At 31.5% G+C, this 26,016-nt stretch overlaps 1 protein-coding gene across 1 annotated transcript in view; it reads right to left on the reverse strand.

Annotated features, from left to right (window-relative positions):
• sand (potassium two pore domain channel sandman) overlaps window positions 1-17,872 on the reverse strand; it is a 288,898-nt gene extending 271,026 nt beyond the window's left edge. The window contains exon 1 of the mRNA XM_089644964.1: window positions 17,813-17,872. The gene's annotated coding sequence lies outside the window, so the exon portion shown is untranslated. The remainder of the gene's footprint in view (window positions 1-17,812) is intronic.
• Between the last annotated feature and the right edge of the window lie 8,144 nt (window positions 17,873-26,016).

Genomic DNA, 26,016 nt, shown 5'->3' on the forward strand with positions numbered 1-26,016 from the left:
TGTTAATAAAACTAACTAAAGTCGGTTAATGTGATGATGGTAATTAGGTTGTGTGTTAATCGATAGATGGCGGTAGTCATAAAGCTTACGCCAGAGTCCGTCAGATGTCGCTAGGGTGTAACAGGTACTTGCGAGATTATATTATCAGAGAGCAAGCTCTTGGGGCGCAGAGAATTACCTACCCTCGGGTAACGAACAGTTTAGTTTAACCAGACCTTTTATTGTAACGTAAATAAACGCAATTATACTAAGAACCTTTTACTAATTTAAAGAGTTCCCAGCACCCGAAGTCTGCATAAGTAAAGACAGATATAACAGTTTATTTCAAGGTTAAAAAGATGTATAAAGATATGAGAACTGTACAAATAATAAACTGTCCTCATGAGCGTGTAAAAAAGAAAATAATAGAAACAGATGTTAAAAACATGTGTAAATAAGAAAGCAAACAATGATACAATATTACAATGAAAAAATATATTTATTGTATATTACTTGTTAACTAACTTAACATAAAGATGGGGTACATAGTAAATGCTTTCGGGTAGGTACCTATGTATATAATATGTTAATTATATTTCAAGTTAAGAAGATGTCTACATATTGCATATTTTATAATGAATCCTAATAGGAAATCAAAGAATTTGTATTCATTGGAAATAAGTTTGAGTTGAATGGAAGACTAATAATGAATTTGAAAGAACGAATGCAGGAAATACATTTAATAGATGATAGTATAGTTGCTTGATAAATGTTGTCAAAGGAAGTGAGACTAAACAAACAATTCATAAATCTTTTCTCGAGCCCTGATATCAATCTTGATGTATGGCAGTGCGGTATTAAATTGGCAAAATAAGTACAGTACTGGTTCGGAACTATATATCCTTGATAAACGAAAAAGCAGCGGTAAATTCGCAATGGTCACATTCGAACGATATCTTTCATGTTTATCAACCCATTACAATAAAAATTACATCAGAATGAGAACATTGAAATCTTTTTGCTTAAGACGGTAAGATTGGAAGGTTTTTTCAGTATCTAATAAATTATTAGACCCAGCCCGATCAATCGCAGTATTTCACTTTTTCTCAGGACTAATATATATCAAATCTTTCATTGGGCACTTACCTCGAAAGAGGCCCCGGCTAGGTGCCAAAATGATACACATTGAGGACACAGTACTTGAAAAAAATTGTTTCACATTTCTATATATTGCGCGACAACTGGGTTACTCAGGCTGCTAACCGGTTAAGCTGACACATTTTAAAGGTTTCCGTTTAAAACAATGCTAAAAGATTTCCATTTTCACTTGTGAAATTTTACTTGTGGCGCTTTCCATGTCCCTGTGGCAGTTATACTATATATATTGACAAATTTCCACTTTTCACCCACACCCTATAAATACCCCCATCCGGGGTACCATTGCCCTGCGTTTCTCTGAATCTTTGTGAGTTTTCAAACAAATTTTCTACTTCACCCACACCATATAGGTTTTAAGGAACAATATCTTTGTATCTAAGTCAAGTACGTCACTTAATACCCTGTATATGTAGTCAAATTGGTGATACGATGAAAAAAATTGCACTTTTTTGTTTTTTTGTGAGAGTTGGAACAAATTTTCTAGACACCGCACAAAAAAATAAAAAAATTAACCCACGCACTGTCAATGGATAAAGTGTTCACAATACAGACGCGTTGCATAAATATTCAATCCACGTACCAAAATGCATGACGACGATGCGGTTAGAGTCAACAGTTAGCACTAAATAATTCGAATATTTTTTTAAATAAAAATTAATAATAACATGCAGCCGTTCCTCTTAAATATTTTTTTAATCGATAGTAAATTTAAAATTACCCTCCTCTCGCCCCTCCCCTATATATGAATACATTTGCTGACCCGCAACTGAGTCTTAGGCCCGCTTCTGGTTCAGCCATTGAGCTTTCCAGGGCCAGTGGTATTCCTGACTTATGGCTATGAATACTCTGCCTAGTAACAGACAGGTGTTCGGGCTGTAAATTATTATAATTCAAAAACAAATTAGTATTTCCGCCGTGCTTTGTGCTTTGTATGCAAGGCCAACAAAGAAACTTTTTGACGGGAAACTTTACAGCGGAAGCTTGCACCTGACTTTTATATTAATATTTGAAGCTTTCAACGCGTTCCGTGAAAAGATTGATCAGGTTTTATAATATTTATGGAGACGTGAGAGTGGTGATAATATTTTTATAATTAGATTTCAATAAATAAACACGGGCGTTGTAAATATTAAATTCGTTGTTTTATGTTCCCGTTCTTTTAACGAATTGTATAGATTACCCATTCTAACGAAAGATTTTGCAATTAAGTTAATTTTTTTTTCACAAGAGTTTAAAATATATTTGGGAAAACGTTTTTAAAAGGAATATGAAAATGGTCTTGAAGATGAAAAATATTACAAAAGCTGACAAGCCAAGAGAAAAAATTAAAGAAACATGTTTTTATGTTTTGATATACACGAAAATAAATAAAGTTATATTTGAGAATAATCCAAAAATGTGCAATAATTATTATGCTTTTTAGCGTTGGTGACAACAATGTTGTGTTTCGAGATGAATTAATTTTTTTTTTTTAAACACTTGGATTTCTCTTTTGTCGGGTGACGAATGCCTTTGGCGATGTTCAAGTATCTTTTAAATGTATAGAAAAGATAAAAATGAATTTTATCAACAATACTACACCAAGGTACCTGTACTAATTCAGGAAATCAGAAAAATATTAAAAATGGTAAACTAAACATTACAATATAATCATTTTTTTATTTATTCTACGTAGAAGTATTAAAATAACCAGCGATCTTTACTCGTGTATTGCAATGCATGCAGAGGAAAAACTCATAAGTATTTTCCTAAAGTGTCGCAAGCTTTCTGTGTAAGGTTTACTGGCAGAAGTCTCTTGGGAGACTGCGGAGATGCGGAGGCTGATTTTGCAGCACAGCTCCCATTCTATGGTGGTTTTCAAAAGGCTTTCACAGAACACCTTCACAAACCACAAAATCAGTGTTCAGTATATTTATCGATGAAAGCAATCACTTTGTGGTTTGGCATTATAAAAATAAAAAAAATTATTTGTTTACAACTACTTTATTTTATTTATACTTATCGAACTGTTTCGGTTAATCTCAACCTTCATCAGGACAATGAACATATAAATTATTGTCGACCGGTTTAGGTTAATCTCAACCTTCATCAGGACAATGAACATATAAATTATTGTCGACCGGTTTAGGTTAATCTCAACCTTCATCAGGACAATGAACATATAAATTATTGTCGACCGGTTTAGGTTAATCTCAACCTTCATCAGGACAATGAACATATAAATTATTGTCGACCGGTTTAGGTTAATCTCAACCTTCATCAGGACAATGAACATATAAATTATTGTCGACCGGTTTAGGTTAATCTCAACCTTCATCAGGACAATGAACATATAAATTATTGTCGACCGGTTTAGGTTAATCTCAACCTTCATCAGGACAATGAACATATAAATTATTGTCGACCGGTTTAGGTTAATCTCAACCTTCATCAGGACAATGAACATATAAATTATTGTCGACCGGTTTCGGTTGATCTCAACCTTCATCAGGATAATAAATATATAAAGTACATTATATATAAATTGAAAACATTATTTTCACCACTTTTAATCTATAAATTATAGTATTTATGTTTATTGTCCTGATGTAGGTTGAGCTCAAACGAAACGATGTGTATAAATCAAATAAAGTGGTTTTAAACAAAGAACATTTTTCAGCTTTAGTATAATTTTTGTACACGAGCCAAACTATTATTTTTATTTACAACGCTTACGTGTCAATCGTATTAGTTTATGGTTACAAATATCTAGAAAATACAACTTTTATTCTACCGGACGTAAACAAAAAACTTTTTTATTGACAAAAGTTAAATCAAATTTTCATGAAGAATCATCACTTGTTACGCGGTATGATCGTAAAAAATAAATATTAACCCGTTAGTGGTTTTATGCATTCACAGAAATAATATATTTTTTTAAATAATTAAAACCTGAACATCAGTTGAGCTCCCCTGTCCCAGAAGAACTGGCACATCCAGAACCCTAGTAACCAGTACCCAGCCCTGGTTGGGACTACAGTGTGGCCGATAAATAATTCCCGGGGCGAAATGACTTATGCATTTTTAAACATCGCGTTCAGAGCTGGCCCGTTTTATTGCAGCGCCCGGTACCTTCACTACATCCGGCACTTGAGGGCTTTTATGACGGCAATGGAGCACGAACCTTAATACGTCATATCGCGGATTTTATTTCTCTTCTTTGAAAGACAGTTTTTTTTCATTTCTCTTGTTGGTGTGTAAAATTGTGAATAGGGACGAAATTTCGGACGACAAATAATAATAATTCTGTTTTGAGGGATTGTCAGGTATTGTTATGGTTCAGTTGTTTTGAAATGTGTTCCCCGTTATTTGAAATCAGGTCTTCCGTTGAAAACCAGAGCAAAAAACTGAAAATTATTTTTTAAGCCGTTAGAGAGGTTCCATCCATAAAATCAAAAGTGGAATCTAATGTTGTATTAGAGCAACCTATTCTGATTTTGGTTTTCATACATAATTTTGAGCATAAGGGTCGAAAAAGCATCGCAAATAATTATATCAAGGATAATATTAGAATGTTCACGTGCACTGAAAAAATGAGTTTGGCTGATTTATTAAGAATTTTTTCAAATTATCGTAATTCTGTTAAAAATGGGATATCAGTTAAACTTTTAGTAAATTCTTAATATATCGGAACACGTGTTTATGCACGACGCCTTGATAATATATAATGACGAAATGCGGAAATATTATGATTTTCAAGAACACGTGATAGTATATTCCTCTTTTACTAAAAGTTTTACAGGAATCCTATCAATTCATTCGTCAAGGGGAACGGTTGCGCGGCCTTTTTCATGCAAACTTAAATTTAGATATTAGGCCGAAATGCCCAACCAAACTGAGAACTAATTTGTTTATTCGATGGGTAATGTAAATATCTAATAAGGGTATGTGCTACTTTATGTATTTGTTTTTCTAATTATAAAACATGAACCATTAAAGAAATCAATTTTAACGATTTTACAGTTATGTTTGACAATTATTTATAACTTGATAGTAATTACTAAAAAAATATCTTTACTTTTTTTATAATTTGATGGGCTTAAATTTATTTTTTAAACGACCGATTTACGTTGGAACGCAAAGTTGTCATATTTGAATTTTTAAAGCAGACACAAAAAACCTCTTTTTTAATTTATATTTAATTTTATTTGCATAGTAGATTGGAATTTTTTTTAATAATTACCATTAACTCACAAAAAAATTGACAAAACGTGAAAAATTTAATTATTTAATGGCCAATATTTAATAATTTAACACAAAAAAAAATAAAGCAGCAAATATCCTTACTAGATATTTGGTCTACATTTGGATTACGAAAATAATTATTCAGTTTGGTCGAGTATTTTGACCTCAAATCCAAATATAAGTTTTGTATGAAGAAGGTGGTGCAACCGTTCTTCTTAATGGCCTTCAGTCCAGTTTTAACCGTTAGTTTTCTTCGTGTGTTCTCCGTAGACCCAAATACATAATAAGTATTACAAGTTGCCCTCTTCGAATGACAAAAATACTTTTTTTAAATTTTCCTTGTTTATGCCTGAAATCGTGACTGCAGATGAAGCGACAGGTGACATTTGACCAATAAATAATATTTTTCTACTCGAGTTGTTTATTTTGCTTCATTTCTCGCGCAAAACAGAAATTCCAGAGTGTCTTTGAAATGTGGGATTTCATTTATTTCTATTTCAGCAATACTGGATGAAATAGCATTTCTAAATACATATTTACCTATCGAAATAATAATAAAAAATATTATTTAGTAAAACTCAGATATAAATTGGCGTAACATAAATATACTATCACTTCAATTAATTACCTGAGGAGAAATGTGAGTATATTTTTTTAAAAAAGCTTAAAATGATAATATTACAACTATTGTACTACCCATGTTTAGCTCATTTAAGTCGTAAACATATTTTACTAATTTCAAGCCACGAGCTTTCTTTCAATAGCTAACTTTTAACAATCTCTTAAATGGACTATTAAATAAAAATCAATTAACGCATATGTTATTTTTATGCTTGAGACGATGATTACTGGAAGATATTTAAAATAACGTAACGTTTTGATTTTGTTTCACATTTGACGACTTTACGACCGCATGTTTTCCATATACTGTCCTGAATTACTTCAATGTATCAAGATCCATGTTCCCAAAAAATTATGCCGAAATTTCTTACCTTTTTACTTCAATAACACCAGGACACTAGCTTACCAAAATTCTCCGATGTCGAGACTTCACAATCTCGGAAACAAATATTCTGATCTAGGTGATATATTTCATTTGAAAACTAATCAGTATAAATGTTGTATATTCTATCACTTTTATTCTTCTAGACACAAATAGACCTATGTACCCATATAACTTCTCCGCTTCTACTATTTTGTTTTGTTGAATCTTTTAAACTCAATTATATGCGTGAGGATTTATTTTTGCCATTATGTTTACATTCTTCTTTATTGTATTAATTTTTAAGTGTTTAACTCTGATAAAAAATGCTTTTATTTTTTTTAGAAAAGAAAAGCCCACTAGGACGTGTAATAAATAAATAAATATAAAAAAAATTCAAATCTGCTTTTCATTTAGAACAAAACAAAATTAAATATGAAATGAAAATAAGTTAATTGCATTTTAAAATTGGTATTTGTAAGAAAAATCTTAAAATTTAAAAATAAAATAAATAATTTTTTTTTTTTTGGGCTGATTTTCAAGGGCACTTTGCATGAAATTTCGTAGATGGTAGCTTTTTCAAAATAGGTGTTTTTAATTGTATTTCAAAGTGTTCTTACATGTTTCAAACTATATTACAGCAGATCATAACCATAAAGGAAAATATTTGAAAATATCTCGTATTCTATACTCTCGTATTTCTCAATTAGTAGGTATCCGCGAACGGCAAGCTTTGGAGTAATGAAATTCTAACAAATTTATTTATTTATATGCTTCAGTTTGAAAATTATTTTCAGCCATGAGCTGTGGGGATTCAAAAAGTCAATTGTGTTTTTATTTATATTTTATTGCCGATGAATGAGTGGATGAAGAAAACTTAGTTCGACTTTTTCATTTTAGACCAGACACTTATGGTATTTATATAAAAAAAACACCTCACAATCATTCTAATAATCAATCAATCATCAGTCATCAATCTTTCTAATAATACTAATAAAAAATGTTTCAACTGGTTGCGAAAGATCTGGCAACATAGCCTTTTGGCAGACTGGCGCAGGCGCCTGATGCACTGTGCGCATGTTTTTTTATGGAAAAATTTGATTTACATTTTTCACAAACTTATTGATTAACTGATTTTATTATCAATTGAATAAAATGTTTACAAAGTTTTTTTAATACAGCCGTTAAAATTTTTTTTTTCCTCAAATAAAAAAAAGATTTAGGACAAGAAAAAAAAACAAAAAAAAATCTGGAAAAACCGAGTAGTAAACCGGGTAGGTACAAGTCTGAGCTTATTACTGTAAGTCATAAAATATGTGTACCTCACTAAAACAAGAGATGGAGAACTCAAAATCTTTTAAGAGTGTGTAATTTAGAAAAAGCATATTTAGAGGTCAATCTGTGTTTTTTTCAGTTTAAACCGTTTCTACGTCACGAGCATGGAGCTTAAAAGTGCCTTTAGTGCGTCAAAATCAGACGATCCGCTGTATACATTGTTCAGTATTTTTTAAAAGTTTTCCACCAAAGAGTGCCAAAAAAATCGAATAGTAACAACTAGTTCCAGAGAGAGAGATTTTAAAAACGTCATCGACGAAAAATCTTCCATCTCACAATGAATGATAAACAGAGAAGAAACTAGAAAAATGACATCATGTACGTCCTCTCTCTGGACAATTATAGCTTTCGCATATAAAAAGAATTTCTTTGAAAATGTTCAAAGGGCGTTTCGCATGTTTTGATAACTCCCTACTCTTTGTTCGATACATATTCTCCTACATTACAGAACTAACAAAGTAAAATAATAACAATTCCGGACTCAAGGTAAGCTGGATATGAAACTGAAGTAAATTTAGAAGCTCATTATTTCTAAACTTTGACTGGGATTTTATTGAGACTAGTTTCCATGCCGCTTTAAATACTACACAAGCAAGAACCTGAACATAAACTTATCTTGCTACCATATTATATGGTATACATATTACCCGCCCTTTAGTAGCCTATCCATTAGACCATTACTCGATAATCTCATTAGTCAAAAGAACTTATGAACACTTATATAGAATTTTGAAAATAACGACAATGTAAAAATACGACATAAACAAATAGCTTGAATATAAAGATGTATGACTTGAAAATATTGGAGAAGTATAATTATTTATTTTGTTCAGATAAACGATTCACAAAAATTTCTTGAACAAACTCTCAACACTATAGAAATGTGAAATTCCAACGCCTACCATTGCATAAGGAAAGATGGGAAAGTTAAAGGTTTACCAGAGCTTAAAGCTGACAGCGCATCCTGGCGGACGAGAACAGTAGTTACGTTCTCACAGGAGCGTTTTCACTATTTTGTACAGAGGTTTCCAAAGTGGTCTATATGGACCCCCAGGGGTCGATATCGGTTTTCTGGGGGTCCATATCAGCGAGAAAAAAAATTGGGGTTTACGAGATTCAAATTGGGGTACATATGCACGGACTCCCATTTACATCAAGTCTTCAATACTTACGAGTTCCGTAAATGACACAACACACCTAACACAAACAACACAGTTCACGTTATACTAATAAATATACTGAGAAATTACTTATTTGTAATTTTGTAAAATTGTTTATTAAGGTCGCCCTTACCATGATTGATTTACACATTTTTTGTAGCACTTACCCTGATTCACTTACACATTCTTATGTCGCCCTTACCACGATTGATTTACACATTTTTTGTCGCACTTACCCTGATACACTTACACATTTTTATGTCGCGCTTACCGTAATTCATTTAAACATTTTATGTTGCTCTTACCCTGACTCACTTAAACATTTTTATTTCGCCCTTAACGTGATTCCTTTAAGCATTTTATGTCGCTCTTACCATGATTGATTAACATTTTTATGTTGCACTTACACTGATTCACTTACGCATTTTTATGTCGCCCTTACCATGATTCATTTAATCATTTTTATGTCGCTCTTACCCTGATTCACTAACACATTTTTAAGTCACCCTTACCATATTTTATTTAAAAATAATTTTGTCGCTCTTACCCTGATTCACCTACACATGTTTTATGTAGCTTTTATCCCGATTCACTTACTTATACAGTTTTGATATCCCCCTTGTCCCGATTCACTTCCACATTTTTCAGTGGATTATTGATTTGTGTTTGATTTTACGTTAAATTATTGTAAATAAATTAATGTCATACTCAAAGATTACTATAATTAAATGCCTTTAATACTGCAAAATGAAAAATAAACATTATTTTGCTCAATATTTAACATAATTTCATCTACAAGCTTGCGCGCAAACGTTTATACCATAACCTATCATCCGAAATACTAATACAAATTGAAAATATCTCCCGAGTAAAAATAAAAGCCGCCAATGGGAATTGAACCCGTGCCTTCTGATGTCCGGTCAGGTGCTCTGTATCCACTGAGCTATGTCGGCTTATTTCCAACCCGCCAAATGATTCAATATGTACTAGTACCTCAATCAACAATTACTGTTTATTATATTTTTTCACCTGTAAACAACCAACTTTATTTTTGTCGGAAAGGCTTTGTTAGTGCTAAAATTTCTCACTAGATGGCGTCGAGACATATGATATTATTATTTGGTAAACTTATGTTTTTAAGACAAGATTTTTTTATGCATAGCACAAAGGGTAACAATTATTTTACAAGCAATAATTATTCGCCTGAAACACTCATTCACATTGAAAAATCTCCTGATAAAAGATACATGACGCCAACGGGACTCGAACCCGTGTCCCTTCAATTTCCGGTCGACAGCTCTGACCACTGAGCTATGGCGGCTTATCTCTTACCCGAGAAATTATTCAATATATACTAGTGTTTCATTCAACAATTACTGCTTGTTACATTTTTCACCTGAAAACAACCAACTTTATTTTATATGAGAAAGGCATTGTAAGTGCTAAATCTCTCACTAGATGGCGTCGAGACAAATTGTCTACATTTTTAGGTGAAATACTTGAACTTGTCAAATATTAATTATTATTTGGTTAACTTATGTTTTTAAGACAAGATTTTTTTTATGCATAGCACAAAGGGTAATAATTAATATTTGACAAGTTCAAGTATTTCAATGGTCAGAGCTGTCGACCGGAAATCGAAGGGACACGGGTTCGAGTCCCGTTGGCGTCATGTATCTTTTATCAGGAGATTTTTCAATGTGGATGAGTGTTTCAGGCGAATAATTATTGCTTGTAAAATAATTGTTACATATGATATCTTCATTTATTGGTGAAATATTTTTGACATTTCAAATATTATTATTTCGGATGGCTATTTATAGTACATATTGAATCATTTGGCGGGTTGGAAATAAGCCGACAGAGCTCATTGGATACAGAGCACCTGATCGGACATCAGAAGGCAAGGGTTTAATTCCCGTTGGCGGCATTTATTTTTACTCGGGAGATATTTTCAGTTTGTATTAGTATTTCGGATGACTAATTATTGCTTATAATTATTTACTAATTTTACTATTTATGTAAGTTACTGTCTTTAAACATTTAGGCATTTGCCTACATTTTAAACTGTAAAGCACAAATAAACAATGTGGCACATATCCGTACTAGACATTTGCTTATACCATTTGACGAAAAAAAAATCTTTTCAGTTAGGATAAGCATTTTGGTTTCAAATCGTTTCTTGAAAAAAGGCCGTTTCTCTTAAAAGGTTGTGTTTAGTGCCACTATGATTGCCGACACTGTATTTTATTCTTTTTTTTTTTGCTAAGCTCGACAAATATCTAGTTTTACGAAATCTCTTTTCTATTGTAGATGAATATTAATCCAATTGGTATTACAAAATATAGCGTTGAGACACAAAGTAAAACAGTAATAGATTTAACGTCAGTGTGCCAAAAAATAAAATTCTAATTTCGCAAACAAAAAAAAATCTATCACTTCTCCCTTATTATCTTTTCCACGAAGCTCTTACAATATAATTACATCAAGTATCTGACTAGGCATAAAACACTCTACATAGACTTTACTTTCTACCTGACGGCACAAATGTGTTAAGCTGAAAAAAGATGTCAACGTTTTTTTCCCGGAGGGTGTCTTCCGAGCCATTTTTAAGTGAGATAAGATATTTAATCGAAAATAAATAGCATCTTCATCGATTTATTATGTTAATGTGTTTGAACGTGAGATTAACGGTCTGTTTGGAAAGGCGTTGTGCATTGTTTTAAACATTCTCCCTAAGGTGTATGAAAATACGTTGTTTCCGTCGATGCTTGAGACTTATTGTTTAAATACGTGTTTTGTTACTCGTAACTTGTTTTAAGCTTTTCTCGTCCGGATAGCTTAAAATATTAGCTTAGTCTTAACTCAACTGTTTTGCATTTCGTCATATGAAATGAATGAGTCAATTTAGTGATATGAAAAAAAGTTGAAAAAGATTTATGAAGTGAAATTTGTTTGTACGTTCCGTTTCCGGTTCAAGATGGTGGCCGTTTTAATTGTTGAGTAAGAATTATTTTGCAAAATTTTAAATTGTCTTTTTTATACTTACTTTTTTTCAATATGATGGTACACGGAGAAAAATGTGCTAGCATGCCAAGTTCCTGATTAAAATATTAGTCATTCAGAATATATATCGTGAACACGTTTTCTTTTCCTAATAGATGGATAACGACGGAATGCGACAATATCAGAATGACAATTTCATTATCAGTATTTGTATGAACACGTGTTCCGCAGTCCTTATAAAACATTCGCTTTCGTATACTTTAGAGCTCTTTCAATTCATTGATTATCGACCTGCAGTCTCATTTTTAACAAGAGAGGGATAAATATACCAGATTTTCAATAAATTAACCGTATTTCATATCAGTAAGTTTTCTCCGTGTATTTGTATGAGACGATGTAAGAATGTTGTTGGAACAAGAAATATGTGCAAATTAAGAGTTGGATGATGTTTTTTTAACGTTTCTATATATTAGTGTGGGAAAATGGCTAGATGGTTTAGTGTTTATTTGTACGTGAAACCGCACAAGATTACCAACTGCTCCTAACTGTTTGGAGACATGGAGAAGAAAGTTTAAAAAAAAATTGTCATCGAGTAGTAAATTTTTAAAAAACAATAGTCATCGAGTAGTATAGTCTGAAAAAAGAATTTTCAACGAGTAGTTTAGTTTGAAAAAAGAATATTCATCGAGTAGTTTAGTTTGAAAAAAGAATTTGCATCGAGTAGTTTAGTTTGAAAAAAGAATTTTCATCGAGTAGTTTAGTTTGAAAAAAGAATTTTCATCGAGTAGTTTAGTTTGAAAAAAGAATTTTCATCGAGTAGTTTAGTTTGAAAAAATAATTTTCATCTAGTAGTATAGTTTCTTTGGATAAATTGTATAATTCCTTATTTGAAATTCAAAAAATGTTACATGGTTTATAATTAAGTTGGAAGGTATTTAATTACCTACTTACAAAGCTTATGATTTTAAAGGGAAATTTTGTTTTAGATTTATTCAATAAGAGAAAATTATAAAAAAACACTTAAAATTTTCATATTCGAAGTTTGTTAACAAAAATATTTCAAAAAATTCTAAAATAATTAGCGTTTTAAAGTTATCCGTGACTGTACCATTATTTTTCCATAAATAATTTAAAGTTTGTTCGAAACAAAGGACCATCTTGAATAAATTGGTTTGAACTTAAAATGGAGTAAAACATCATCATCAAAATTTAAAAAGTAATCTAGGTATTATTAAATAACATTAAAGTTATCAAAAGATTTTCTGCTTTGACGAAGAACTTATTCAAATTTAAAAACTTGACAAAGACGGAACTTTAATTCATTGGAAAATAACAAAAAACTTTAATGAGATAAGGTAAGGATAATAATAGGAAAGGTTACGAAATTAAAACAAGTAAAGTATGATTTTTAAGTGAAAATGAATAAATTGAAAAATGGTGCATGATATTCTAGGAATACCCTTCCAAAGCTGGGCGATATTTTCTTTCGGTAAAGTTGTCGAATTCCGCCTAATGTAAAATGTCTTTACATGAGGTGGAAATCTAATTCGTAGAACTATTTAAATCGGGGGAGATGTAAACATGCACAAAATTGTTTTTAGGTTGTTAGTTTCGGCTATTTTAATAATGTATGCTTGTTTCTTGAAACTAAACTTAAATGAGAAAAAAAAATTTTATGCATCTTCTACCATCTCCCCTGAAATAATTTTTTTTTTCGTAGTAATTAAGTTGAAACCATGTGCTATTTTTTATTGTGTTTTTTCGTATTTTAGTGTGAGAAGTAAAACCAATCCAATCGGGCGTAATCAAGGTTTTCAAAATACAAACATGTTTTACAACAAACTGTATATTTTTTGTTGTGTTCCCACAAACAGTTCTCCAACTCGTCGTGGAAGGAGATTTTGAAGAATAATTTATTTTTATTAAATAAAATACTTCGTGCCTATAAGTATGTACCTTACAATTAATCTACTCATCTCTGGCCGAATCCACTATCCGATATGGAATTACGTCTTGGGGCAATCATTCTAAACAAATATACGCTATATATAAACGTTACAAAACTCCACTATAAAATTATTAATCCATAAATAACAAATGCACACAGAAGTAACATCAAAATAATGTACAAGTTTTTGAATGTTTTATCTGTTAGAGGATTATTGTTGTATAATATCATAAGTCAACAAATTATATCGTCGGATTCCTTGTATAAGGAAAGAGTCTACCATAAACATAACACAAGATTCACTCAAAATGATGGATTAGTGGTTCCAAAATGTACGTAATGTAAATAAGTACGGAGAAAGAACTCTAAACAACATTGTGCCCAAGATATCTAATAATCTACCAATTTCAATCAAATATAATACTTTATGTACCACTAAAGTCAAATATAATCTAAGAAAATGGCTCTTGGACACAGATGATATGTACTGATGCCCTACTGAGGCCCTTGTATAGCTAATTGGAATTCACAATAGAACTTAAAAATATATAGTAAATTGTACCTACCTATGTTTGCTAAATATGGATATTCTTTCGGTGTGACTGTTTCAGTTGTACTAGTCTGATATATAACGCTTATACTGCAACCATATTTTTTTTCTATTCTGTTATATTAATTTAACCGTGTCATTGTACGAAGTGTTGTCTGTATGTACCTGCTGACAAACTACAAAAGCAGTTTAGCAAGTTTAAATTGTGAAATAAAAATAAATACGGATTTATTCAATACTTCGCGTATTACAATAGTGACTCAATAGTCGACCTAACTAGGAGCTGGATAAATGAGATCAGCAAACACCAAGAAGTTTGTCTGGGAGCAGCCTAACTGGCCCTAGTGACTACTAACTATTCACTTCATAATGACTCATGTAATTATTATGTACTCTACTTATTATATACAATTATTCTATCCTTTGCACAACAGAACTCTCTATTTAAATGAGTCTTTCTTCCTTCTTGAGGAATTTTGATTTAAATGAGTCTTTCCTTTGACATACCCGACACACATTTGAAAATCAAATATATTGCGGTATATTTATTTATAACACCAACATCAAAGATTTTCTTAATTCCCAACAATATAATGACTACAGCATTAAGCATTAACTTGTCTCTTTCGTGTAGAATACAAATCACTCTATCTTATTTTGCATTGATAATAAAAAAGTCTAGAATATCTTTACGACCAACTTTTTTACCGTTTGTTACGGGGAAATGGTCCCCTTCTCTGTGACGACACCAAAACACAATTCCAGCCAAGTCATAATTCTACTCCGCGCGCCAAAGTATTAGGTCGTGGCTTAAAATTTTACTCTGCGCGTAAAAATATTAGAGCGTGGAGTAAACCCTGCTCGGAGGACGCAATTTATTTAACTCCACGCGGCGTGGCATTGTGATTAATTAATACTCATGAGGTAAAAAACGGAAGAGTTTTATATTCTTACTTAAATTCAAATCAGACATTTCTAACATTTTGTTTCGTTACTAACTTACTTTTTCTTTTATTGTTGATTTTTAAATACAAAATACTCATGAGTTAAAAAACGTAAGAGTTTTATACTTCTTTTATTGTTCATTTTTAAATACAACTATTTGAATTTAAATTTTGTTTTCAGTAATGAATGAATGCATGCTGATCTTTGAAGTGGAAATAAATCCCTTTTCCGATATCTGATAATGCTGAAATTCGGCAGATAAACTCGCTATCGACGATAATGAATTCTAACAATTTTTGGTGGCAATAAAAATCATTATTTTACACACGCGTTTATTAACAAATTCTGTTGTGTAATTATTATCATATAATAAAGGCATCATCATTTTAGTTTAAATTAGCTCTACACTCTATGTACAGGTCTATATCATCTTTGGGAATGCTGTATAGAGGTTTTTTTTAAGGAAATGAAGAAGGGAAAGATGTGGGATGAAAAACGGTGTGAGGGGTGGGTAGGAATGTGTCCAGGAGTGGGGGACGTTTAAATTCACCTCTCGCTTGGTAGTCCCAGGCGATGGGTCGAGAGAGTCCTGTTGGAGAGGTAAAAAAGATCTCCCTCAGCCAGTCTCTCCAAATCCGGCCCGCCACGCAATAGATGGGCAGACGTATCCTCCGCTGTGACCTTTGATAGTGTTGTTCTATTATTATTTTCTTATTTCAAAATAGTTTTATAATCCCATTTAATAATTATTATATTTTTTTAATGTACATATGAAATAAAAAGTTTTAAAAATTGTTTGTTGATTACTGTCTGAACATTATTATAATTTAGCATTATGAAATAAGTTTTGTACTTTTCTCATTTTCAAATTTAACTGCAAGGCTGTCATGTTTCACCAAAGTGAATATTTCGAATGTTTTTTGTGTATAGCGATAACTTTTGCTGTTTTCCAGATTCTAGATTTTTCACCCGGTTAATAAAGTTATTTTGAAGTGCTGATTTTTACAAATGGTTAATTCTCGTAGTGTGTAAATAATGTATTCAAACAACTCTGTTCAAAATTTTAATGATATTATACACGCCTAGGAATCGCATTTCATTTATTTTTATTTAACAGAACGTAAAAGCTTGCAGATATATCCGGATCATCCGTCATTCTCTATTATCCAACACTCTCGAAATCTCGTTCTGCTCGAATTCATAGAAATCGAATCTATAGAAATATATTTTTATGTCCTGCGAATTTTACCCCAATTGAATCATTTTTAACCTATTTTTTTTTACAAACAAATAATTTTCACTGAACAAAAGTCTTTCTTGTCGTACAACCTTGGAAAATGGCATTGTTAACAAGTTGCTTATTCGGAAAACTTTCCACAGATTTCTTATTTTACTATGGTGTTTAATAGAAATATGTAAATGGCAAGATTCACAAACTTTTATTATTTAGGTAGTTTGTTAATAATTTAGCGTATCTAAGATTGAAAATTGAAAATGATTTATAAAAACCTATACACAACGCGCTGAAAATATTCTCATCCGGGAGGCATAAGACGATAATAGAAATAATAATTGTTTGTTTCTTCGTTTTGGATATTTATTTAGATGTCGACAATTTTTTTCATACATCTAGTAGAAACATATATAAAATGCAAGTAAAAATAAGATATAGGTAGTTCATGAATTGCAGTTACATTGCCTTACAAAATAAGTTAAAAAATAAAATAAATACCTTCGAATGTAATCATAAACTTTTCTTATATATATATTTAATACGTACACTGTGAAAAGTGGCTAGACTTATGGCTTCATTTACGGTTTTTGGTAGGTTATTCTACAGTTTTTGTCCTTAAAATAATCTGTCTTGTGTGCACATAAGTTTAGTTTTGAGAAGCCTATAATCTCGAAAACTTCTCTTAAGGTAATTATGAACATTTTCATTGGAATGTTTTGGATGATTGGGTAGCGCCGTAAACATTATCTAGATTCATTTACTTTTTTGTTTATTTATTATTTTATTTCTTCACGCCCGGCTGGCGTGATTGTTTATTTTTTTAAGAACATCATTAGAACAACTAGTCTTGGTCATCTTGGACCATTGAAGTTGCTTCAATTGGTTGGATTAATGAGAACAATAACACATAAAATATTTTTTTACATTGCAATAGAAGATTAGGAGTAAAATAAATAAATGAAAACAAGTCGAAGCGAGCTGGACAGTGTGTTCAATTAGATTTTTTGTTCGCTTGCGTGTTATTATATTCTATTAATACTCGTATAAAGAAGATGTTTGTGCCCTATGGCGGGCTGGGGGTCTGCCGCATGGAAGACACCGAGCAGGCGGCGTGGATTTGATTTTTAAACAAATCTAGCGTATTTTTTTCGAGATTGATTACATTTTGCACAATTGACCTTCAAAACAAAATGAATTTCACTGTCTTTATAAAACATCGAAAAACTCTTCGAAAAGAGTGAGAAAAACCGGGACTAGTGTCCATATATAAATTAATTAAATAAGTTCTTACCGCCAGTTTTCAGAAGTGATGCACTGTTCCCAAACTGTTTTCACAAGGATAAAACTTTCACTTACGTACTTACGTACTGTCACTTCATTTACTTCTGATCGCACTAATCACAATGATTTCAATATTTTGTTATAAATTTTCACTTTTTTTTCAACCACTTTTCATCCCCATTACTTTTTAGTAATAAACAAGTAATTTATTTTAGTGTAGGAAAATATTTTCCATCCTAAAAATAATAAAATTTTGGATAAAGATCGAGTTTGTTACGACTTATTTCGTCAAAAACATGTTTAATTATTTTATTAAGCTTATCTAAAAAAATGGGTCGATGATAATAATTATGAATGTATTAAATTTTAATTTGCAACTAAAAAATTAAAATAAATCCAGGTGTTTAAAAATAAAGAAATACAAAATAAATTAAACTTAATTTTAATAAATTTGTAATTATTTGATTTTCTGTTATACAACAGATCCGTATTTCAAATAGGTAATTGTTAACACTCTTTAATTTGTTTTCAAAACTGTAATTATCTCAGTACCTAACTTCGAGCGCTCCCGAACTTTTCCCATATTTTTTTTGGAAAATATAAATTTTTCATGGAAGAATAAGATATTTCAAAATAATAATGAAGAACTTCGCTTTCATTAAAAAATGATCAGACTTTTAAAATAACCTCTGATGCCTACAGTGTTTAGGCAGGTCTAAATTATAAATCAAATTTCTAAATAGTTTTAGTCGTTCTAGCAGTTTATTAAATCATTTATTTAACGTTTCCTGTGGCATATTTACCACATTTTAAAACGACCAATTTGTTAGAGAATATAACAATAAATAAGTGTTATTTTACTTTTTCCCCACTACTTATTTATTTTGTTGCTAAGGGTTTCTTCAGAGTGATACCGATTATTAAAAAAAATATTCGAGAGTAAATTTGGTTCAATAAAAAAGAAATACATTGGTACGTAACCTATGTGTTTGTATCTTACATACCATTATAACTATTAAGCAAAAAATCAACGTGACGTCAATAATATTTCATAGCTTTTCTGTTTGAAGTTTATAGGTCAATGTAATTGTTTTCAACCCACAAAATCATTTCAAATAATTTCTCTTTAAAAAAATTTCCATATTTGTTGTAGATTCAAAAATGTTTCATTAAAAAAGTGTCGGCCAAAACCGGGCACTTATTATATTTGCACAAAATAAAACATTAAAAAATCATTTGACATGTGGTTTACAGACAGTATATTTAATCATGTTTAAGTACGCATAGGTATGAACAACAAGGATTAATTGTTTATTTTAGTGGAGTAGGTATCTAATTTTTTTTATCATTTTCTCGAGCAGTTCAAAAGAAATTCAAATTAATGATTTCTAAATAAACTAGAGCAAGGATTAATTATGTTTACATCAGTGTGTGATTTAAAACAATCTTTTTTTGCGAAATAGCACGAGAAACCGTTTCAAATAATTTTTCACTGCCAGAAGTAAACCTGATGAAATAGATCAGTGGTAAAAAAAGCTTGGAAAATTTATGATTTTAATAAAATTAAATATATGATGTGACGTGCGAAGACTGATTGTTAGGTGCCGCTCTATGCACTTATAAAAAAAATGTAAAAGAAAAATTTTCATAAAAAATCTTGTTTTTTCAATTTTTTTTTCATTAAAAAGCACCCGCTAAACTGCCAAAGTACTTTGTCAGCAAGTCAATTTCGTTAAAATAATTATAATACTAAAGGGCAAAATAACGAGACACCACGATATGGAAAATGGAGATTGAAGAATAACATCACAAATTACTATAAAATAAGACATAAAATACGCAGATAGATATAACACAGGCAACACACTCATAGGCATACACACTCAAAGGCACACCCTATAATCATAGGCATACGCACATTCATAGGCACACAACATACTCATAGGCATACACACACTCAAAGGCACACAACACACTCATAGGCATATTTTTTGTACAGAAGAATACGTGCATAAAATCAATGGATACTAATTTATCGGTGCTAATAGAATATCTCGATCTTATTATTCTATATCTAATTTTTTTATTATTTTACTGGTAAAGTCTGATTCTGTAAAAAAATAGTAAATTAATCTTAAAAATCAAGGTAATTATGCCAGTTCATAATAACCAAATAAGTGAAATTTATCTATGAAATACGAAAAAGCAACGAGGATCGGAAGATTCATATAATTATAATAACTCCACTAAATACCATCCCTGTTAAGCCCACTACCCCAAATATTTTGTACATTCAACCATTGTTTAAGGAATAATTGTGCCAGTCTAAAGATAACTATTATAAGCTGAAATCGGTAACGGCTGAGGAATAAGTGGAAAATGTTTAAAACTATTTGAATATATCATAATAATGAAATTCCACAACTAAATAGATATGTATTTTGATTGAAAAAAATTGCCGTCTTTCTATTCTTGGTGTTGACATTATGTTTTCACATTTGATTTATTGGCTTCTTGTCTTTGGTTTCATCCCATCCCAGAGCAGTTCGCTTGCAACGTAAATAACTGTCCAGAATATTTTTCAACCGTCGCTTTATTGATTAATTATATGAATTTGAAAAAACTCGGCCGATTTAATCGAAACGATAGAGCTTCTGAAAGAGATTTTTTAAACGTTAATATTTTTGAATGAGGTTAATATGTGGTGTTGTTGGGGATATTATTAAATATTCTCTCATTTCTCAATTTCGTTCCTTCATTTTCCTTTTATTCAATTTCAGTGGTTGTCAAAATACTTATGTTAAGGTTAATAGCCGCCATCCTTTCGTTTATTTCTTATGTTATTAATTGTAAGGCTTTGAACTAGATTGAACTTGTGTGCATAACATGTATTGGTTAATCTTACAAGCAGTAGAGTTCTGCTCATCTCACATGGTAAAATCATTTGCGGATATTATTTGAAAACATCAAATCTTTTTTACAAAATAATGTTCTTACTGAGAAACTTTCTTTTTCCATCACGAACCGCAGAGCGAGCAAATTCTTTCAGACCAACTGGGGGATCGGGCCAATTTTCAGCGTACATATTAAAATTGATAAAGAAAACCCTTACAAATGAAAAAATATATATATTCGTTTAAAAAAAACATATTATAAGAAATTTATTAATTTCGTAATTAAATAAGAAATTAATTAATTTAGAAGAAAAAGAGTTGACATTTTTTATTCGAATCGGATATTTAATTATGTGAAAAAAGCATCCAAACAACCATATTATCTAAAATGAACTAAATAGGATTTAATATTGCCATACATAGCTTTTGAATTTAAATTTATACTAAGCAATCAGACAATCGACACAATGTACAACACACAATCCCAATTAGTAAGAAAAATGATTTAGCCATCGAGCGCACGAAATCATATTATAGTAATAATAATTACATATTGGGATATTTCATCAAATTCTCATTTGTTTGCGTCATGCGTCGCACGGCTCTCGGAGTCTGGACGAAGCTTTTAAAGTGATAAACTAGAATTGAACGTCTGGAATTGAATCCAGGCATTCCAATATAACTTTGATATCATCCCTTGTAAAACTTCCGCATTTATTTTCACCCACTTTATCTTTAGAAACTTACTGTTTTTTAGTAATTCCCTCTGTAGTTTTCTCAAAGTATCTCTTCTTTCTCATGTTTTATAATTATATGCAATGCATTCTTAAGGTATCTCTCCTTTCTTGTAACCTGAATCTACAGAAAGTCTTCGTAAATCTTTGACATTTACCTTAAATAGTTTTGTCCCATTGACCAACTAGAAATATTCCCTCTAGAATTATTTGCAGAGATTTCTTATTGCCCTATACTCAGAACATCGATTCAATATATCAATATATATTCATCTTGAACATATGCCGGATCCAAGACATTTATAAAGCTCAAAAATATTTGATCATAAAACTCAGCGTAATCAGCAACTCCTACAAGGTCTCTAAAGAATCTCATAGTAGTCTGAACTCTCCTCGAATATAAAACACAAAAATATTCGCACAAAAACATTAATTTTGTAATGGACACTGCGTCAAACGAGGTCAATGTCCGCTGTACTGAGAAAATTAATGTTTTTGTTATTTTTTTGTTTAATTTTATCTTATTTTACGGCCAATATAACTTCAGACATAGCATCAGCTGTCCCAGAATGTCAATCATTATTTCGAACAGGAATATCTTTAGAAAAAAATAATGACCGCGATTGCGGTATTTTGGGTAAATTAACATGATAATAAAGAGAAAAGATTCAGAAATTTTATGTTTCTACTTTTACGAGCTTATTTTATATTTTTTAGTGATATACATTTTTTCCTTTATTTTAAACTTCGTCACAAATCTGTACAATCCGTGGATATTGACCAAAACGTCATGGCTTCAAAAGCTGGCGTACAATTCATAACATAATTAAATGGATTGTTTCCAATAAACAAGTAAATGTTTACTGTTTCTTCTGGAAATGCGTACACAAAGATTTTAAATACTGTATGCTGAACTATATTACCAGTGAAAGAAACCATTTCGATTCTGTACCAAATTGCTAACTAGATTTAAATCCTAAAATTTAATGGGGGCTTCATCGAAGTCTCTCAAAAGCTGGGTGCACTGTACTGACACTGTTGTATTTGACAGCCACCTCTTGCCTGGATCCACAAAATACTTTAAAAAATCCCTCGACTCTGCGGTCCCTTTTGATATTCCTCTATCGAAACAAATAGATTGAATTTTTTAGAGCTCAGGAATACTGTCCTTGTTCTACCGATATTTCAATGTAAGATGCTCTGACAAACTAATCATTGATTTCTTAGGCACCAGTGTATAGTTGGGAAACATGCCATAACGTGCCCAACATTTGTACACTGTTAAAATTTGTTAAGTGGGAACGGGTTGTTTCTACAACTCCTTCTTGAGTTCAACCGCTCGGCTGTTGACCGATTTGCCAGCCTCTGCGCTTCCTCCTTCTAACCACATCAGTCTATTTAAGACTGTTCGAGATGTTCACTACATCCTCTCCTCATAAAGATTCTCCACACAGATGGCATTGGTCTTGAGAGAATGTTTTTTTTTGGACTCCTGGGTTGCGTTAATGTTTAAAAAATAGCTATATACTCAATTCTGCTATTATTGCAGTTACCATAGACCAACCTGATACGGTCATTGAAACTCGGTTGTGATATTTACTGTAAAACTGTCTCATAAATGTGTCCGGTAAAATGTATGTATTAAAACTTTCGGTAAGAAACGATATCAAGTGGTTGTTATAATTTCATTTCAAAATATTATACATTTCAGTATTACGACAACCCACGCTGCAACGGAACTCTAGTCTAGACCAATGCTTATGCAATTCCTAATGATGGATGACATTTCGTCAACTGTAATAATGTGTGGGAGGACATGGTATTTACCTCACAAAATAACTTTAGCATTCTAAATATTATTATAATCCTAAGCTACGCGCCATTACAAAAAAATATTGTGTTAATTTTTAAAAATACGTACAATAAAACCACTCCATTTTTATTTATAAATATATAGGCGCTTTTCTTACATAAAATATTTGTATTTTGATTTGTGTTTTTGAAATTGGTATATTTTTGAGTGATTTATTGTCTCTCATTCTGGATGAACGCTTTCTTTGTTCGTGTAAGTTTGAATAGAATCTACAATCTACGATATTTACACGTGAATTATTTCTAAATTTATTTTCATGTCACCTAATGATTTAAAGGAGAATTATATGCTTCATTGAAGCAGTTGTATCGAGCATAATTATAAGAACCTCGAAAATGTTCTACACTATTCATGGAATCATACATTTCGTTAATCTGTATCTTATATAGGACTAGAAGATTTATTAATAGAACCAGCTGTTAAACCCATACAAAATTCAAGTACGCCCAACAATTAAATCTGGGAGCCACCTCTGGGCTGGAGCCTTACATATACATACTTGGTTCTTTGCAAAGGAGGGCGGTCCGTCTAATTGATAATCCATTGTTAATAGACCAATTGCCATCTTTAATCAGACAAACGCAATCTAGGCATGCTAGTCTAGATTACGTGCGCTTTACACATGCGTGAAACTCGACGTACACGAGCGGTACACACGTTCACAGTTGATGTTGGCTTCGTGAGAACGGGTCGCCGGTTTTTGTGTAAGACGAATCGTATATGGAACTACCGTCATCTGTTTTTCCTCCTTCATATAATCCGGGCTTCTTCAAGACCCGCATGAATAAGGCTTTTTTTACATCCCCTACCTTAACCCGTGTCACAAGGCTTCCCAACCGGGTGGTACCATAGCTCCCCTGCCTTTACAATGTACAGACAGGGGCGCTCTTGTGATGCGTCACATGAAAAAATAAATAAAAAAAATCCTATATAATTTTATAAAATAATTAAAGTGAGTATTTGGACTACGCAGCACTGTTGATTCTATAATCATACCATAATGGTTTAAAAAGTGAAATATTTTTATTCTTTATATTGAAAATGTATAAGAATAGAATTTTAATTATTTCAAAATAACATCTATTCGGTTGCATCGATATCAAAAACACCTTTGAATTAAAAATGACTTTAACCGTACCGCCGTTTGCTTAAAAATAATAATGTTGTTTATTGAAGACAACATTAACGACTCTCAAGCGAAAGACGTGAGAAGGAGAAGACAAAACATAATTCAGTTATATTTAGAAATTAAGCTCAGATCTGGTTCCTTGTCGGGGAAGTCCTCTGAACACTTAGCTAATTCAACCATATCAATTTTAATTTTTAACAGTACCTATCATACATCGAGTGAAAGCTACTAAGATTACTTAATTTTCTTAACGCAAATTTTTGACAAGATTCTACCCGAACTAAATGCTATCTTGAGAGTGTCTTGGCTAAATATATCCATTTTTATTGTAATGTGCGACATCTTTAGACTTTTCAAACAAGTATTTTATAAATAATATGCTCCTCTATTATTCTACTAGAAAAAAGTTCTTTGTTCAAAACCAATTTATTGGATTTAGATACGTCGACAGGTTTCGGTTGATATCAACCTTCATCGGGACAATGAACAAATAAACTAAAGTACAATACAGAAGAACATTATAAGGTAAATAAAAAAGCAAATGAAAAGATCATAGACCGGGTGGAAGAGGGATATGGTGGATAGGTTAAATAAGACTATCGTTTAATTCTAACTGTTTGTTTAAAATTAAAATTACTATTATAATTTTTTTTGATTTTGATATGTATAATGCTTCTAAATTTTTAAGGCATATTCCTGTTATTTTTTTATGTTTTACTTGAACACCTGATTTTTTGTAAAACTTATGGTGAGTATCAATTAAATGTTCGGCAAATTCTGAAAAACCTGTACTTATCAAACACCTGACGTGTTCTCTTACTCTAATATTTACGTTTCGTGCGGTTTTACCGATAAATACATACATTAAATGTGTATATGTCTGCTTAAAGTAATAAGTGCCCAATTTTAAACAAACAGTCAAAATTAACCGACAGTCCGATTCGGAAGTTGTTCCCTTTCTCCCTATGGAATTCCGACCCTTCCCCTACCCCTTTACCTACCCATCTACCAGCCTGTCTCTAATGCCCTCTTCCTCTCTTATATACGTTACTTTTCTTTCTGTTTGTCTAATAATCTTCCTCCTTAATTTATAATTTATGTAAATTATCCCGATAAAGGTTTAGATTAACCGAAACCGGTCGACTTGTATAAATCCAATGAAGTCGTTTCAACTTAAAGAATTTGTCATTTATATAATATCAAGCCACAAAGTGTTTGCTTTCTTCGATATATAAATTGACTTAAGCGTTCAATATCTTTCTCGTGTATCACTGACTTCTTTTGCAATTCCTTTCTGCATTACGTTTTCTCCTTACACTCCCTTATTAGTGCTTCAGCTCTACCTGCCCAAATAAGCGAAACTTCTGTTTTAATTTTATCCATTACGCTTGCATTCTTTCCGGATTATCTTTATTATGTATTATTTTTTGAAGAAGATCATGGTGTATTACATTGATCTTTAGCTAGTTGGTACCTGTTATTTATATATAACCCCACGCTACGTTACAAAAGCCGATGGTTTTATGTTTCACTTACTAGTTTGTAAGTAATTTGGCGGTTTTGAGGAGAGTCGTGCCCCAAAGT

This window comes from Hesperophylax consimilis, chromosome 22 (assembly GCF_061612785.1).
Source record: "Hesperophylax consimilis isolate HC1 chromosome 22, BYU_Hcon_1.0, whole genome shotgun sequence".
In the NCBI taxonomy this organism is placed as follows: Eukaryota; Metazoa; Arthropoda; class Insecta; order Trichoptera; family Limnephilidae; genus Hesperophylax; species Hesperophylax consimilis.